General features: G+C 45.5%; 1 long non-coding RNA gene across 1 annotated transcript in view; it reads right to left on the reverse strand.

Moving 5' to 3' along the window:
• Positions 1 to 1,583: 1,583 nt before the first annotated feature.
• The window catches only part of LOC123575743, a 44,817-nt gene continuing 27,298 nt past the window's right edge, over positions 1,584 to 19,102 (reverse strand). Inside the window, exons 3-5 of the long non-coding RNA XR_006700972.1 lie at positions 13,271 to 13,549; positions 4,381 to 4,583; positions 1,584 to 1,907 (exon numbers count right to left, since the gene is read on the reverse strand). This is a non-coding gene — a long non-coding RNA (uncharacterized LOC123575743). The remainder of the gene's footprint in view (positions 1,908 to 4,380; positions 4,584 to 13,270; positions 13,550 to 19,102) is intronic.

A 19,102-nucleotide genomic window follows, 5' to 3' on the forward strand; every position in this document is an offset into this window, starting at 1 on the left:
GGTGTGCTGGCAGTATCAAAAACATACACATATTGCCACCATCTCGGAAAACTAATTGGGGTTTCTTATAGAGTTAAACCCACACCTACACCGTGACTCAGAGATTCCACTCCAACATATGTACCCAAGATAAATGGAAACGTAAGATCACAAAAAGACTTGTACAATAATGGCCATACATTTTTATCCGTAATAGCCCCAGATTGGAACCAGCATCCTTCAGTAAGAGAACAGGATAATGAATTGGTGTATAATAACAAAATTTTTATAATGAGTACTTACAAATCCAGCTAGTTTCAACTGGCTATTATTATTATTATTACCATTATCGTTAACACTGATAATACGCTATGTCCCTGTAATGACCTTTTTAAACGAACTTCTCTGGTGTTCTTAGAAACTTTCTTATTCCTTGGTAACCATAGTATGTCCCAGAGTTATCCCTATTTTCTCTGACTCCCAAGAGTAAATAGTGGTTTTCAAGCAGAGGTAAGTCTACCCCCACCCCAAGGGTGCTTTGGGCTTCTGGAGGGTAGAGGTCAGGGGTATCGCTATACATCCCACAGTGCACAAGACAGCCCCCACAAACTGACATTTGGGCTCAATGTCAGTGGTGCAGAAGTTGAGAAACCCTGACCCAAGGTTGGAATCAAATAATTTCCAGAGAATTCTTGTTCTTTTTCAAGGTGCAAGAGTTCGAGAGATCAGAATCTGAGTGTCGGGACCATACAAACAGAGCTGTTGATGGACGAGAGTGCCACTGACACGTTACTAGGCTGCTTTTTTTTTTTGAAGGTCAAGTTCAAATTTGTACTTCACAAGTTATCTCATCATATGTCCTACACCACTTTTCTTACATTATGTAGTTTTCCCAACCATTACAACTTTCTCCTCCATTGCAAAGACATTCTTGTGATCACATCCAGTGACCCATTCAAGGTGGCTTTCATGGCACAATCCTCATGACTTACACAATAACAGTATTTGCTCTCCCTTCCTCGTCCTTCAGGGAAAGATCATTATAAAGAGAATTTCGAGAACTTCCAGAAAATTCTTTCTAATGATAATCTTTCCACAGATAAATACTGCTGGTATCCAGGTTTTCTGGGTTGGCAGACAACTTCTTGGTTACAAAGTAGCCACTTTCAAAAATAATAGTCGCTTTGATCCTTACAGCAAACAGTGGAACATTAGGTGCCAACCCAGAAGAATACAAAAAAAAAAAACTCTCTCAGACTAGATTTGTGAAGTCGATTTTGGGTATTTCTTCAAGAAAATGTCCTGTCTTAGCAAATTCCCACCATTCAGATTCTGACAAAGGAAAGAGGGCATTTCTCTGCCTTCTGAAAGACAGACTGAAAGAATAAGAAGCTTGAGAACCTTAATTTGTGCTGCAAATTTCCACCCTGGATAAGTTTGCCTGCCTTTTTGAAAGCACACAAACACATACATCACACGTGCCCGCCTTCTCCCCCATGTCTCAAACACACCTGCATGCACACACTCCACTTACTTTCCTGGTCTTTAAAGTTTCTGAGTCAACCATCCTGCAGAACAAACACTCTATGGAGCATGTTTAAAGAGGAGGCAAAGAATCCGGCCAGACTCTAACTCACCACTGAAAGCTTATTTCAAGACAATTTACTCGGTAACCAAGCCACTGCTACAGTCTGGAGCTCTCTACTGAAAAAAAAAAAAAAAAATGGGTGAGTCAGAACAAGCCCCCGACGAGCATCGATATTGTTCCTTTGCAGTTGTAGGTTGGAATTTGAAATCTGAAATGTGTCCCTTTACTGCCCTCGGATATTCATTTTTCCCTCAGGAAACTGAACCAAATCTTCATCAGCTACATCTTCAGCGTATGACACAGAGAAAACAATGGCTGCAGATGACAATGATCCGACAACCTATGGAAGAGAGACCTGACAGTCAATACCCACCTACAACTTCAGGACCAAGGTGACTTTTAAAAATTAGAGCCAGAGAATTATAAAAATAATATTCAGGGCAGGAAACCAATCTAAACTTTGCTTTGTCAGTTATATATCCATATATCCACGTCAGTGGGTACTCATAATGGCTGTTTATACAGGAAGAAAACCTCAATTCAATGTGTGCATTAAACAGTAGATAATTAGGATGAGAGGAAAAGACAACACACGTTTTAGGTCATCAACTCCAGCTAGAAAAAAAAAAAGAGTGAAGCCATTTATAAAGTAATTGTGTGCAATGGAGGCTGATGTAAAACTGAGAGAGGAGAGTAGACTAGATAAATCGATAGATCGATAGAGAGAAAGAAGATAGAAAATCTCCTTGAATCCTTACACCAAGTATCTAAGGTAAGTTTTAATATCCAGACTTTCAAGATGGTAGGGGGCACAAGACGGATGAAGGGGAGTGGGAGATACAGATTCCCAGTTCTGGAACGAGTGAGTCACAAGGATGAAAGGCACAGCATAGGGAGTATAGCCAATGGTATAGTAATAGCCTTGTGTGATGACAGACAGTAGCTACACTTGTAAACACAGCATAATGCATAGAGTTGTGGAATCACTATGTTGCACACCTGAAACTAATGTGACATTGTGTATAACGCTTTTAGTTGCAGATTTCAGTCATTGACAACATGTGTCTATACCCAGATTTTCTGCACTGTCCTCCATAGGCCATTACTCTACATCAAAATGGGACTCTAGGATTCGAATCATTTGGAGAAGCACTGATTTAACATCACGAGAAATTTCTTTATTGCATGCATACACAAATAAAGAAATATTTTTGAAAGATGGGAAAACTGAGACTAAGCAACTCAGAATGACTTGGCTCAGAGCTTGAACTCAAACCTACATCAGGCTGCCTCTAAGGCCATGATCCTCTTACTGTGTCCGGGAGTTCACAGAACGCTCCTTATGAGAAATCAGGATGAGAAGTGTGCATTCCGGAAAAGATACGTGCACACTGAAATAGATTTATATGCACAAGATGGGCGTTAGAGCCTGTGCTAATAAGGGAACGTTTCCAAATGGAAACAAGATTGGTAAACACTGCCTTACTTTATTTACATAATTGAATCTTGAATATTAGGTTTAATCAAAATGAGTAGAGAGAGCAAAATAATAGGTTTCGTATGGGATTGATGATAGACTTTAAGTTGTAGAGATAATATAATTGGATATAAATTGGGCAAGTTCATAATTTTAATTTAATAGACTCTATAAAAGCTCTAGAAAACCAAGTACGATAGTGACATTTGTGGGAAAAGACACTTTTAGTTTTAGATTTTAGTCACTGACAGCATATATCTGTGCCAAGATCTCCCACATTGTACTCCATAGGCCATTACTCTTAAATCAAAATGGGACTCGAGGATTCAAATCATTTGTAGAAAAGCTGATTTAACAACACGGGGAATTTATTGCATGTATGTAAGTGTAAATCTCCAAGGAGACTCTGGGATGCCCAAACTTCCTTGTCCATGGGATGCCATGGAAGCATGTAGCGGGACATGTTGCCCTTAAGGAAGAATTTGGGAAATACTTGTCTATGCAATCGTTGGCTAAGAAAAAAGTTTGACAGGAGTTAAGACTAGCCAAGTTGTGGGGCACCTGGGTGGCTCAGTCGGTTAAGCGTCCGACTTCAGCTCAGGTCATGATCTCATAGTCCATGAGTTCAAGCCCCGCATCAGGCTCTGTGCTGACAGCTCAGAGCCTAGAACCTGCTTTGAATTCTGTGTCTCCCTCTCTCTCTGCCCCTCCCCTGCTCAGGCTCTGTCTCTCTCTGTCTCAAAAATAAATAAAAACATTTTTTTAAAAATTTAAAAAAGAGAGAAAAGAAGAGCCAAGTTGAGAAGAACAGTGCCTTGCCCAACAACTTTCACAAAACGGGTCTTACTTTATTCTTTCCCGTTTGGGCCTGAGCAAGACTGGGTAGTTCTCAAGAACCATTAACAGGAGATTCTCATTTTCTTCACTGTCCACACTCAACTATTTTAACCTTCATTAGAATGAAAGCATCCAAACTCAGGACAATTGACTTCATAATTGCATATGGTTTAATGTTTCCTTTTCCCCTCAAATTAAAACTAGGAGCCCATTCCTTCGACCTGATTTCATTTTAACAACCTCCTATTGGTCTTTGGGGAAACATGAGGAAATCACGGGGAAAGGATTTTGAAGTTCAGTTGGCCTAAGTGTACATTTAAATCTTCTCATCATGATAGATTTGGGGCATGTTCTATGCATTTGATTTTAGTTCATAGACTGCCCCCAGAGCGTCCAATAAATGATGTGGAGTAACTTTTAAAGTGGACAGTTATAAAAGTTCTCAGGAAGTGCACAAAGAGACATGGAAGGAGAGAGTAATGCTTCTAGATTTCCTTACCCTCCATAACCTTAAAGGGATTCTTTGTCCTCCGATAAAGGTTTTGATAATTCTCAGAGGGCAGCTGGGAATTGGTTTCTGTGTCACACAGGCAAGATAATCAACCAAATTTCAGAGTGGAAGTGTCCACATGGTTGGGACGTGAACTGTGGAAAAGCAGAGAAATGCCACTTCCTGGAAATTCTGCCAGGTCTTCAGGTATGCTAATTCCAATTATGGAAAAGAAAACAACAGGTGAGATCATTAACACTGATTGAGCACCTACTTCTAGGTACTAGGTAGGCTATGTCAACAGCCTTCGCAAAACTATAATTGTAACCTGTATCATAAGCCTGCAATGTAAATGTCATTGACCTCATCTTAGACCCAGAGAGACAGAGTAAATCACCTGAGTTGCAAAGCTGGGAGTGGCAGAGCTAGGAGGCTTAATTTATTTGATTCTAAAGTCCATGCGTTTCCGGTGTAAAACATGCCCTTTCCTGGAGGCCATAAGAAAGGACAAGGTTTGAGAAATAAAGCTACTCATATCCTGAAGGGAAGGAACACATCAAAAGCCATGAACTTCACCTCAACCTGGGGGGGTCCACCGAAGGCGGAACCCAGGACCTAAATATTTAGTGAAGTTATTCAGGGGGCGTGTCATGTGCCGAAGCATTGTGGATTTGGCAATGACATTGAATACCCTCAAGAGCTCAAAGTATAATGGGAAGACACAGGCAAGTCTCCTTTCCCCAGAAAGTACCAGTAGAATCTAATTTGCAGAAATTTAGAGCCAAATGGATTTGATTTTTTTTCCTTTTTGATTGACATATTTGATTGACAAAGAAGCACAAATATAGTGTATAAAGCCCAGTAAACTTTTACGTATGCTTACACCTGTGTAACCACCAATTAAATTGAGATATAGGTCATTTCCAACTCTCCAGAAGGTTCCCTCATGCCCCTCCCAATCATGCCCCAAAGTAACCACTGGTCTTATTTCTATCACCATAGATTAATTTTGCTTATTCTTGAATTTCGTATAGTGGAATCACACGATAAATGTTCTTTTGAATCTGGCTTACTCAACGTTATATTGGTGAGCATCATCCACATTGCTGCATACAGCAGCCATGCGGTCTTCTTGCTGTGTAGCATGTAAGTATAACACACTTCATTTATCTATTATACTGTTGATGGTCATCTGTTTCCTGTTTGAGGCTATTGTGAATAAAGATGATATGAAAGGTCTTACACATGCCTTGTAGTGGAATTTCTAGGCTGTCAGATAGGCGTAGGTTTAGCTTTGATCTACCTGCAAGCAATACTCCAAAAATAGTTGTGCAAAGTCATTTTACCAACGCGCATCTCACGAATATTTGGTGTGGTGAGTCCTTTTACTTTTAGCCGTTCTATTGGGTATGTCGTGATATCTTGTTGTGGTTAAAATTTACACGTCCCTGTGGACTAATGACGTCAAGCACCTTTTCGTAAGCTTTACTGGCTCTTTGGATATCCTTTTCTGTGAAATGCCTGCAGAAGTCCTTTGGAGTAATTTTGCTGCAGCTTGTGATGAGCCAGCTTTATTTCCAGCTTCACATTGCATTAGATTTACTAAAAGACACTTTTCTTCTCTCCAGTCTCCCCCTGCTTTGGGTGTCTCCCCCCCTCCTCAGCCCCCTCCACACATACACACCCCCCTCCCCTCCCACTGTGAAGAGCTTGTATCAGCTAGAGATGAGAAACTATATTTTAGGCTCACCGGGAAAACCCAATTTCATTTAGAAAACTGAAATAGATTATGACACTTCAGAAGGGTTCATCTCTGCCTGCTTGTTTTTCGCTTAATGCCCATTTCACATCTCTATTACAGCTCTGTGATTTACCACCCTCACATAAAAGAACCAAGTGGATTCTCTATCTCCCAGTGTGCTAGAAATACGGCATTACATATATTTAAAAAGCCTAAATCACAGTGAGCCCTGCAAAAAAATATCCCAAGTATTGATTTAAACACGTATTTTTGCAACATGCCTTCCTGCACGCTCTGGGGAACATAAAGTGACCCATAAATATTCTGGAAGGACCACTTGTTTTCCATTCTTCTGTCACCCTGAGCCACAGAACCATCTTTTCCCGAGTGCTCCCATGATTTCAAATCAACAGGCAGGATGGCTGAGACAAGAAAGCTCCGGTTAAGTAGATAGCTGCAGGCCTACTGCTGACAGTGCTGTCACAGCCCCCTTCAGGCTCTTTCTAAAAATAATAATAAGCAACGGTTTCTCTACCCATCACCCTTCTCCCACATTGGAGAGTTCAAAGGGGTACTGGTATTAATTCATTAATTGCACGACAGCCTTCTGAGGGAAGGAAAGGCACGCGACTCCAGTCTCCAGGAAGGACTTTAGGACCTGGGTGCGTGTGTGCTCCAGGTCATGGAGGAAAGCAAGAGAGTGGCTTCATGAAATCCATCACATCACTGAACTACGGAGCCATGGGATTTTAGAGCTGGAAGGACCCATCTAGTAGAAACCACCTACCTTCCCGTGAAGAAGCTCAGACCGAAAGAGCTTAGGGGCTGCCCAAGGTCACACAGAGAAAGGGCTGAGGGTCCCACCTTAGATCATGTAGAGACTAAACGACTGAAATAAGATAAGATCCAGGTTCTCTGACTCTCCGTCCAAGAGATTAAGCAAAAACAACATCAAGAAGAAGGGGCATGAAAAAAGAAAAAGTAAACTTTTTAAAAAAGTGTTTATTTCTTTCTTTTGAGAGAGCGAGTGAGAGTGAGCAGGGGAGAGGCAGAGAGAGAGGGAGACAGAGAATCCCAAGCAGGCTCCACACGGTCAGTGCGGAGCCCAGTGTGGGGCTCGAACCCACGAACCGCCAAGACCGTGACCTGAGCCGAAACCAAGAGTCGGAGGCTGAACCCACGAGCCACCCAGGCGCCCCAAGACAAAGTAAACTTTTATCATCCTTAAGATTCCAGGGTAGTTAAATCAAAATTTAATTCAAGATTATGGAGGAATTTTGCCTCCGGTAAGTCAACAGGAAGTAAGTAGTGCAATTAGAACCCATATCGGACTGATGCCAAAGTCCACACTCGGAACCCCCCCCTTTCTAGGGTAAGTAAATATTTGAAGTGCTTTACAGTGGTTGAAGAAAGTACTTAGGAATTTTCTTTAAAAGAGTCTAGAAAATTAGACAAGTGGTTTAAGGGTATGGTGGGGAAGAAAGCTTTATTCTTTTCGTTCCGTGCCCCTTTTCACTGTTTGAATATTTGTTGACCATCATCCATGTACTGCTTTAGTTGCAAAAACAAACAAAAAAAAAAAAAGATGTGGCTGTCACATTTTAAGGATTCTACTAAACTATAAGAGGTCATTTAATTAAAAGTAACAGGGAAAAAAGCCACAAATTCGTCTCCCAGCTCACAATTTGTGCTTGCTTTAGAGCATTATTTCATCTCCTTGGAGCATCCCCACCATCCCCTCTCCCCACATTCTCTGACCATGTTTTTCATGTATCCTGTGGGTTTGCTACATGACAATTGCAGCTAAAAATAAGCTTGCTTCTGCCCACTCCCAGTTTATTATTTCCGTAAGCTCTCGCTCCGTGTAATAACTTTATTATAGAGAATTTGCATAGGCCTTTATAGTCCTTATTCTCTCAAGAGACATTTATTGATCACCTACTATGACCTCACGACCCGGTCAACCTGAAAGACCGATATTCAAGCACAGTATTACCTCACAGTCAAGGGAACACAGAAAATGCAGTTGGCGAAGAGAGGCTTTGGGGACACACAGGAAAGTGAAATGAGTCTGCGGAACGAGTTAGGAAAGGGCTCATGGAGAAAGTGGCATTTGACCTAGGCCTTGAAGGGCAAAATGGAGTCTCCCAAGAGCCAAGGAGGAAACAGGTTACCGTAAGCACACACAAAGGCAGGAGGCAAGGAGTAGGAGACACAGAACTGTATTCACCAGGATTTTCAAAGGCTGCTCCCCAAAGGAAAAAAGGCAGTCTAAATGGGAAACCAGAAAACACAAGCCAGTGGCTGTGGGAGGTGGGGAGCCCTAAGGGCAGCATATAGTTTGCAAGCAGAAGCAGAATGGAAAAAACCAGCGTGCGGGAGAGACAGCAGAGGCAAAGCATGAGAGATGATCTGTAGAGCATCTTACTGTCTACGCAAACACCTGCAGCATCGTCAAAAAGAGAAATCTGCTCTAGCGGCTAAGGATGCACACGTCAGTGATGAAACTACACACAGTCACTCGAGGACGTGATGGCTGTACGAGTGAGGGAGTGGGTGCTTCGGGGAGGATGAGGGGCGGTGACGGGGCAGGGCACGTGAGGGCCTCTGGGGTGGTTGGCAATGTTCTGTTTCTTGACCAAGGCAATAGTTGCCGTATAAATGATTCACTAAGTTGTTTGTTTTGGTGGTTTTACTATTTATGTTTATTTTACAATGTGAAGGGTTGCCAATACCTAAATTAAAGACGTGTCCAGTTTTTCAGATCTCTGGATAGACTGGGAGCACGGAGGTTGGAGGCAAGCCTCCAGGTGGCTCAGCCATATTCCCGTCACATGTGAAAGAACAGTGTACTCAGGGCACGTGGCAGAGGTCAGCGGGGCAGAGACAGAGGAGGCGGCTGCAAGGAGATCCAGATCTGTGACAGGGGAGGAAAAGTGGGGAACCTCAGGAAGACCTCAGGGGAAGGGGGCCACTCCCAAACGTGGTCCCCACTTTCGCAGCTTCTACCCAGAGGTCAGCATCCCAGCCTCCGGATGCCGCGGATGGCGATGGGACTCGTCGCTCAGAGGCAGGGCAATGAGATCAGCACCACCTGGGCAAAGGAAGAGCCCCGAGCCCCTCCCCCCCCTCCATGGGGAGCAACTCAAGGCAGCCCTTCAAACAAAGGATGGGTCCTCTTGCATAAAGAAGCAGGAGGAGAACAGAACAAGCCGATCTGTGGCCAGGACGGGGTGTGGTGTTCATTCCAGCTTTCTGGCCCAGCACTCTTAAGGTGTTTGTCCCTTGGGAACGAAGAAAGGACAGATCTCTAAAGGCTTGGGAGGGAAGCACACACAGTGCCCTGTGGTGAGACCAGGAGACCACTTGTAGCCCCAGAACTTGTCACACAGGAAGTCCCAAGGACAGCTGCTGGACTCAGTTTGTCCTTACGGTTCTACCGATGTCACCATTTTTTCTCCTCCATCTTCGCCCCTGCGGTGTCAACCCCACCGTATAGTCAGAAGGGCGCTTGGGCTCCGGGATCAAACTGAACCCGACTAAACAAGACCAGAGCCCTGCCATGTAAGATCTCTGTGGCCTTGAGAAAGTGATTCGATCTCTCTGGTCCTCACCTCTAACATGAGGACAAGAACACTTCACTCAGAGGGTTCTTGCCTGGACCGTATGAAGTATTAGCTACAAAGCACCGGCTCAGAACCAGACACTTAGACTCTCAGAAAATGAGGAGTCTGTTGTTACAATTAGGTAGAATTCGTGAGCATTTAAAAACAAAGACAAAAACAAAAATGCAGAAGGAGATAACCTCCGGAATGACTAAAATCAAAAAGACCAACAATGCCTAACGGTGGTGAGAATGAGAGCAGCCAGAATTCTCATAAACCCTGGTGCAAGAGTGAATTTGTCCCAACAACCTTGGGAAGCTGCTCGGCAGAATCTACCAAAGCTGAACAACGCACCCCCTGTAGCTCAATGATCGCGCTCCCAGGCAGACCATGTACCCGACAGAGTACACACTTGCGTGCCCCCAAAATATAGGAATGGTTGTAGCAGCATTTTTCATCATACCCAGAAACTGGAAGTTAACCAAATATCCATCAGCAATAGAACAAATAAATAAAAGCAGGCAAGCCTCACCCGTGGAGTTGGTTGGTGGTCAGGAAACTTTCGTTATTCCTGGGGCGGAGGCAATGGGTTGGTGGCTGGGAAGGGATAACAGGGGGACTTCTGGAGGTCTGCAATATTCTACTTTTTGATCTGGGTAGTGGTAACGGGGTGGTTTCTGGATTGCTCAAATTGTGGTAACTCAGTAAGCTACGCAGTTCTTATACGTCTATTTTTCTAGGGGTACTGTACTTCATTTTCAACTAAAGATTAAAAAGAAAGAAGGGTTCAAAAGTCAAGCAATTAGATCCTAATGCACCCTGAGTTATAAGCTCCAACCCATATAATCAACTGTGCATCTTTTCCTAAAGTCTCCAGGAAGATTCTACCGCTTCTTAACGGTAATAACTAGTCTTTACTGAGCACTAATGTGTGTCGGGCATGCCTCTAAGTAAGTTACATGCATTAATTTCTTTAATCCTTTTAACACTTCATGAGTAGAATGACCTACCTCTTCCTGTGTGGGGTGTAGTACCAATTTACTCTTATTATCCCAGCAAAAATTATTGATAGTTCCCCCACGCTTTATTCTCAAAAGTGTCTGGGGTGAAATAATAAATTACATATTCACCCTGCCTATGATGTGGGTGCCATTATTATCCTCTTTCTCTCTCTTTTATTTTTTTATAACTTTTATTTATTTATTTTTGGGAGAGACAGAGAGAGTGACAAAGTGTGAGTGGGGGAAGGGCAGAGAGTGAGGGAGACAGAATCCAAAGCAGGCTCCAGGCTCTGAGCTGTCAGTGCAGAACCCGATATGGGGCTTGAACCCACAAACCATGAGATCATGACCTGAGCCGAAGTAGGACACTTAACCAACTGAGGCACCCAAAAGCCTTTCTCTCTCTCTCTCTCTCTCTCTCTCTCTCTCTCTCTCTCTCTCTTTTAATGACACACAGAGAAGATAGGTAATTTGCCCAAGGTCACAGAGCTAGTAAGCAGTAAAGTAAGACTTTGAACCCAATGTCTGACTCCTCACCACTAGGACATGCTGCCTTTCTTGTCCAAATTTCATTATTCTCGAAATTCAGAAAATTCTTCAGGTCCAACTTTTCTTCTTTTTATGCAGTTTTAACCCATCTTCCAACACCTGGCATTTCTGGAAAATGGGAGAGCTGCTCGTCTCCTACAGTGAACCCCACAGCTGGCCCAACTCGCGTACAACGGCCTCTCAACATGTTCAGGCAATGAGTGGAACTCATCTTCTCCCTTCTTTTTAAAAATGACATAAACATGCTCCACTTCACGTTTACATTTGCCTCATTCAATATGTTTTCCACCATTTCAGTAGTATCCATGGGCCTTCTTTCCATTTTTTCCATTTACTCATTCAGCAGATTATTCAACGAAGCCCTACTCTGTGCTGGGCACTGCAGGCCTAGCTGGCAATAAAGTGGTAATCAACAGGACGAGCACAGCCCATGATCTCAGGAGCTTACGGTCTGGTAGGAAAAACGACCCTAAAGAAATGATGACGGAAACAACTACCCATCCACAACACGGTAGGGGCTGGGAAGGGTGTAACAGGGAGCTTGGTCTGAGGAGCCAGCCAAGGCTTCTCCGAAAGAGTGACATTTGAGTCGAGCCTTGTAGGATGATGACTGGCGCTGGACTGGTAAAGCTGGCAGGGTAGGGTGTTCCAGGCAGGGGGAGGAGTATATGCCGAGAGCCTTGAGGATGAATGGAGTCTGGGCAGTTGTTGGAGCCAAGGAATAGCCCACGTGGCCGAAGCCTAGTGAACAGGGAAGTGAGTGTGGCGGGGAAGGCAGGTAAAAAGGCGGGGACAGCTGGACCGTGCAGCTCACAGGAGCCCAAGTAAGGCACTCTACCTGCAATGGGAAGCATTTGGACTCATTTGGCAGGAGAATGTCCCGATCCTGTCCCCCTGCCGTGTTCCAATTCCTGGCTTTCAAATCATCAAATACTCTAAGCTAAGAGAAGAAGGAGGCCACCTCCATTCATCCATGTATCCCGAGAGTGTAGAACATTTTTGGAATGTTTTAAGAACAGTTTTACAAATGAACAGCCTACCCGAAATGCCCTTGGTTACTAGAAACTTCTTCATCATTTTTCGGTAACGCATTGCCAACTAGTCTACAGAGACTAAATTTGTCCAAAGTCCTGGACCGCAGCCACCGTTGCATAATTTCACTATTCACCTTGTGCTCTGTTGGTGCTCAAAGAGCACTATTTACATAAACAATAAGAATAGCATCCCCCACAGTTGTGCAATGCAATGGCCCCCACGTGGGTTTAGCCTGTGCCTACTGAGATTTATATTTACTTGCTTTCATAGTTAGGTCTTTATTTATGAATCTGTGCCCTACCCTATTCTAAAAATGGTTTTAAAAGGCTTATAAGGATAGAGAAAACAGAACAAGATAACATAACAGAGAGAGAACACAGATTCAAAGAAAGGGGGAAATAGAAGGAAAAAACGAGAGCAGGACCATAGAAATGATCCAGGAACAAGGTTATTACAAAAACGCATTCTTAGACTTTCATACGCTTGGCTCTATGTTTCCCAACAATCAGCATTGTTAGGATTTGAGGGGACTAATTAATTAAATCCTTCTTCAGAAATTGTGGAACCAATTAAGAAATAGGGCCGGGAAAACAATTAAATTGCTATTTCCGTTCTGATGCTGGTGAAGCTGGCTTGGAGAACTGGACTTGGGTCTAAGATCCAAAATATTCCTCCGTGCGAAGCATACTAACTTGCCCCCTGTCACAGGTGAAACAGTAGACAACTTCCCACTAACCCCTTTCAAGGAACAGAACCCGCCTATCAATCCACCCATCACCCGGGGGAGACAAGTAAAGAGAATAAAACACTCTCGCCCAAGGGCTGGTGATCCCAAGGGGAGACCGAGAAGCTATATATACCAGCAGTAGCCATTGTCCAATGTCACCAATCGATGAACTTATCCCCCACCCTAGGGTGGAAGTTACAAAAAGCAGAGAGAATGGTAGGAAACACACCTACAATCATACCTTTTTGATACTGATCAACTACTCAGCTCTTAGCTGGTCTGACCCAAGCAGGCTTGGTCAAGTTTTTGTTTTGCCTTGCCTCTCAAATCATTATGTGCACACAGATTACTCGGAGATCTTGTTGAAGAACAGACTGCGATGCATGGGTCTGGCGTGGGGGTGACATTCTCTTTCGACAAGCTTCCAGGTGATGCTGATTCTGCTGGTCCACATCTAGAGTGTCCAGAACCGCGGTCCTTGACCTGGAGTCCACACAGAGTTCTTGAATTTAGAGGAGACCTGTGTATTTGGATGATAGAAAATATACATTCTCATTTTTACTAATTTCTAACTGCAATTTGCCTTTCCTTCTAGTATGAACGTAGACAACAACCCATAACCGTACGAGAAGTGCCTGTGACTTTGTCACCAACAGAAATCTCAGGCATCTTCAGTATCGCTTTATCGTTATTGCGAATGTCTCCAAATTTCACTTCGTGATCTCTCCAAATACTACTGACGACTGGGAATCACAGTAGCTATTAAAGCTACTGCTAGCTCTTGTCATTGCACATGTTAATAAAGAGGTGCGTATATTATCATCTTGCAAATGAACCCATTAGGATATTTTTAATATCTCAATAGCTGTATTTCACTATAATTGGTTTCCTTTGTAATCCTACGCATTTTATGTTTTTAACGTAGTTAAAAGCGGCATTCCAGGAAAGAGCACACAGGCATCACCAGAATGCAGGAGGTTATATAAAAGGTTAAGAATCCTCGATGAGAAAGGGAAGTATTGCCAAAAGTGACCACTGACCCCAGGGTGGCGACAGGATGTCCTGTGGCTGAATTCTGGAGCCAGATAGCCTGGGTCTGAATCCTCCTTCCGAGGAGGCATGAGGCCCTGGGTAAGCACTGACCCTCCTGTGCCTCGAGAGCAGGGACTTCAAAGGGGGCAGTTAGAGAATTAAATGAGTTATTATTCTTTTTTAATGTTTATTTTTGAGAGAGAGACACAGCATGAGCAGGGGAGGGGCAGAGAGAGGGAGACACAGAATCCGAAACAGGCTCCAGGCTCCGAGATGTCAGCACAGAGCCCGACGCGGGGCTCAAACTCACGGACTGCCAGATCATGACCTGAGCCGAAGTCGGACGCTCAACCGACGGAGCCACCCAGGCGCCCCAATGAGTTACTAACTTTGAGGTGCACAGAACAGGGCCTGGCTCAGAGTGAACAAACATCTTAGAGTTAAGTGTTGGCTAATAGAGAGTATGAGACCTGTATTCAGAAACTCACACGAACAAGCATGTATTCAGCACCCCCAAGGAGACAGAGACGGAAACCGCAACTCCCCTGCCGTCACGGCGTCCGCAGGTCCAGTGGGACAGACGGCCAGCAAGCCCAGTGAAACGTGAGCTCCGTCTCACAACCCAGGGAGGCACCGTCTGTGGGAGGAGGGAGCCCCTGGCCGGCTGGGAAGAAGGAAAGGAAGGTTCACAAGAGGCTCGCCGAACGCCTCCCCAAAGCCTTCCGAGGTAGGCAAACGCATCCCATTGCCTCCCGGCTACGGCCTCCGGTGGTGTCTTACTTACATTACCCCCAGGAGCTCAGAATGCCTCCTAGAAGCTCAGTGACCAGATTCCTTGCTAGCACCTTCCCACTTTGTCGGAGTTTTTCGCATCTGGGCACCACTCCCCAGATGCCGGCCGTCCACGGCACCGTAAATAACCGACAGGCTTGCACACGGCACCAGCTCTCTACCAGGACAGAGAGAGTCACTCTGCTTCTCAATACCAAGCGCTGCCCCCTCTGCCTGTGCCCACAGACACCCCCCCCCCCCCAGCCTTCAGGGCACAGCGGGAGAACGATCCCTGCAGGAAAGCAGCCCCGAGCCAGACGTGAAACACCACGAGCTCCTCTCGGCCACCGCGACGAGTACTCGGGGCTTCCTGCATATTCTGTTCAAACAGTTAGTATAACAACAATGCTGACTCCCGTTTACGGGGCTCAGCTGTGTGCCAGGCACCAGGCGCAGTGTCCCCGTCTCTATTTGGCCGGGCCTGCCGTCGCAAAGCCCACAGCCTGGGCGGCTTAGCCCACAGGAATGTATTTTCCCACAATTCCGGAGGCTAGCAAGTCCCAATTCAAGATGTTGGCAGGGCTGGCCCCTGCTGAGACCCCTGTCTTTGACTTGGGTAGGGCCGCCTTCTCTCTGTGGCCTCCCATGGCCTCTCCTCTGTGCATGCACCTGTGTGCTCTCCCCTCGTCTTCTCAGGAGGACACCAGTCACATGGGCTTCGGGCCCATCCCGGTGGCCTCATTTTAACTCCATTACCGCTTTAAAGATCTGACCTCCAAACAGGGTTGCACGCTGAGGTACTGGGGGTTAGGGCTTCAAAACAGGAAGTGGCGGAGGGGGCTCACAATTCAGCCCCTCACACTGCCTAACCCACAGGGGGCTATCGTCCATGACGACTAATGACTTGCCTGAGGGTCACACAGACAGGGGAGCCATGCTGGGAGCCAGGGCACTTTAGTCCACAGCCAGCCCTCTGCCCAGTCTACCAGCGTCCTCCTGGCACAGCCCCTCGATGCACCCCAGGGGCGTGGAGATGCCCCGACTCAGTCCCAGGGAAGGGGCCTTGGGGTGCTGTACTTTGACAAATCCCTGAGGCAGCACAGAGAAGAACCTCTTCGTGACACCGTGTGGACTCCCCTTCGTGTCCCAGTCCTTGGAACGGCTGTCAAGGAGTGTGGGCGCTCGTGCGTGGTCTCCATTGCCAGGGGCACGAGCGCTCCCCCGGGGGAGCTTATCTGACACAGGATGCGATGCCGATGTTTGGTTCCGAGGCAGGTTGTAGGGGACCCCCCACCACGCCCTTCCCTGGCCCTCTTCTTCTTTCCCTTGGGTGCAACCTCCCCGGGGAAAACCAAGCCCCACCAGTGACCTAGGTCAGTGGAAGGAGAGCTGGAGGCTGAGCTCGACCCCCCTGATTCCCACCCCCGCCCGCCCCGACCACTGCCCTCAGCCTCCAGCCCCAGGGTCCCCTCAATGCTCAGTTTAGAAAGCACTGGTAGGAGCTCTGCGCAAGCTGGCTTGATCCTGGACTAGTCTGTTTTGCTGGCTGACAGTTCGATCCAAGTATGAACGAAATGCCACCCACTGCATAAAGAGGGCAGTTTGCTAAGTTTTGACATATGTAGGCACTTAGGGAACCATCACCACAATCGAGGGAACGAACATGTCTGTCTCATCCAAAGGTTCCTCCTGCCCCCTTGTAACCCCCGTCTTGCCCCTCTCAGCCCATACCCACCCCCCATGAGATGGGAATTAATGTTCTCGTCCAATAAGTAAGAAGTAAGGAAACTAAGGCTTAAGGAGGCTAAGTGATGGGAGAGAGGGTCTGGCTTCCAAGCCTTGCCCTTAACCTTGCGCTGTTTCCCGGGCAGTGTAGTCCAGTGGTCAGGAGCGCAGACCCGCAAGTTTGTCCACGCGGTTTCCGTCCTGGCTCCACCATCAGATGTGTGATCCGGCACAGGTCGCCAATTACCTATGTTCCCAGGCCCTCCTCTGTAAAACAAGGATAATGAAGTCTGCCCCATATGGTGGTTGTAGGATTGAATGAGTTAAAAGACACAAGGCATCCACGACGGTGCCTGGCACACAGCGGGGTCTGATACGTGTTTCCTATTTTGTACCCTGTTCCTCATTCCCACCCTGAACTCTTTTGTGTAACACCCCAGCGTCACAGACACAGAAGCATATGTCCTGATCAATTCGACATTTCCTCCTTGCCATAGCCCTTCTCTCAACATCTCCCGAGCCCCCTTGAAGCACAGGACTCTCTGGGCTCTGCGCTGTGTCACATGCAACGGTGAATGAGGTCCCCGTGGTTTCAGACTCGAAATTTCTGCTCAGACTTTTCCCTAGCGGTCTGTAAGTCACTTCCTCTTCTTTTTAAAGTGAAGACGAGATTATTTGACGAAACGGAAGCACAGAATCATTTTTGCACTCCAGTGGATTTTTGCAAGAGTTAAATGGTGCCAGATTCATAATTTGTTCCTATTCTTCCCGTGCCTTTCTTCACTGTCTTTGAATGCTTCGTGTCCCAGTCAGAGCAAGAAAGCAGGGGCTTTCTCAAGGAAACTCGAATAACATATTATCACTGTAAGGATCATCATGACAGATGATGGTCGCAAGAATCATTAAGTCTTGGTGTAAAAATCCATTCAGGGAAACTTAGTTTGGGAAGAATAGACTTACAGAGGAATACAGCCTTTGCCAGATGGAAGAATGCCTTTCTTAATAGACAAGACAGTAGGACCCATTCTCGGGGCTCTTTTGTCTGCTAGGGAACAATCTCTCTTCCTTTTCATCTCCACTCGCAGCCCCTTGCCCACACTCAACAGACTACAGAACCAGACAAGGAGTCCTTCTGGGCCTCGACTAGTATTGCAAGACATCAGACCACATTCTACAGCCAGAGAAAGCTCTGACAACACACATACGTAAGCACGTACGTGTACGTATGTCCACACTTGTGCATACATACAGAGACTTCTTCAACTTACTTTCAAATTACGTAGTTTCTATTCCAAAGTGACACAATTTTTACCCACCCTGACAATGTTAAGGACCCCTTCCTGGGGCGCCTGGTGGCTCAGTCAGTTAAGCTTCTGACATCAGCTCAAGTCATGACCTCACGGTTTGTGAGTTCGAGCCCCCGTCGGGCTCTGTGCTGATGGCTCAGAGCCTGGAGCCTGCTTCGGATTCTGTGTCTCCCTCTCTCTCTGCCCCTCCCCTGCTCTCGTTCTGTCTGTCTCTCTCTCAAAAATAAATAAACATTAAAAAAAAAAAAGGACCCCTTCCTAATGACCCAAACAAACGTTTTTGAATGCGAAAGCGAGAGAGACAGAGCATGACTGGGGGAAGGGCAGAGAGAGAGAGGGGGAGACAGACCCCGAAGCAGGCTCTAGGCTCTGAGCTGTCAGCACATGAGATGGTGACCTGAGCTGAAGCCGGATGCTAACCCAGGCGTCCCCAAACCAACATTTTTTTTAACGGATAAGGTTTAGATCCGTCAAATCTTAGAATCTATCCCATGAGTATGGAAAAGTTTTCCTTAGGTACATACTGATCCTCAGAAACACAGTTTGATTTTCTCGGACAATTAAAGGGAGATTATGCCACTGGGCCCAAAAAGATGGTATCGTTTCTTATCACCTGGCATCCAGCAGATAGCTGTCTTAATTTAAAAGACCCTTAAGGTCAATGCTTATTTAGTTCCTTGCAATAATCTGTTTTGCCATAATTCTGCTTTCCTACTTATTTCCCTTTCTAAAGCAGCATTTTCCAATTTGTGTTTTGCAGAACAATAGATGCATGAGGTGTTAATAAGCATCCCTGGGGTGCTGAAAAATAAGTGGTTCTGTAAGCAAATAAATTTGGGGAATGCTGGGCCAAAGAAAATTAAACAAGTTTCTTCACTGCAGGACTTCTCAGGGCCTTTAATATGCTACTGTGTGTTATAACTGGGTGGGACAAACAGGATTAAAGAGGTGAGTTTGTAACGCATGTGGCACGGAGGCTGACACCCAGTAACAACCAATCAATGCCAATTTTTATAATTATTAGCTGTCGTGATTTGAGTTCTTCCCAAACTGATACGTTAAGAGTGCCCTCCTTCCATAGAGCAGCTCCCTGGATTTAATGTTCCAGGAAATGCATGCCAGGAAAGGCCAACCTAGCTCGTTTCCTATTAATATTTAATAAGTATTTTACTCATTTCTGTGAGCAAAGAAATAAGGTAAAATGTAGTGCCATGGAGAAGTGCACAGTATAAAAAAGA

The sequence above is a fragment of the Leopardus geoffroyi genome, chromosome C2, assembly GCF_018350155.1.
Source record: "Leopardus geoffroyi isolate Oge1 chromosome C2, O.geoffroyi_Oge1_pat1.0, whole genome shotgun sequence".
In the NCBI taxonomy this organism is placed as follows: Eukaryota; Metazoa; Chordata; class Mammalia; order Carnivora; family Felidae; genus Leopardus; species Leopardus geoffroyi.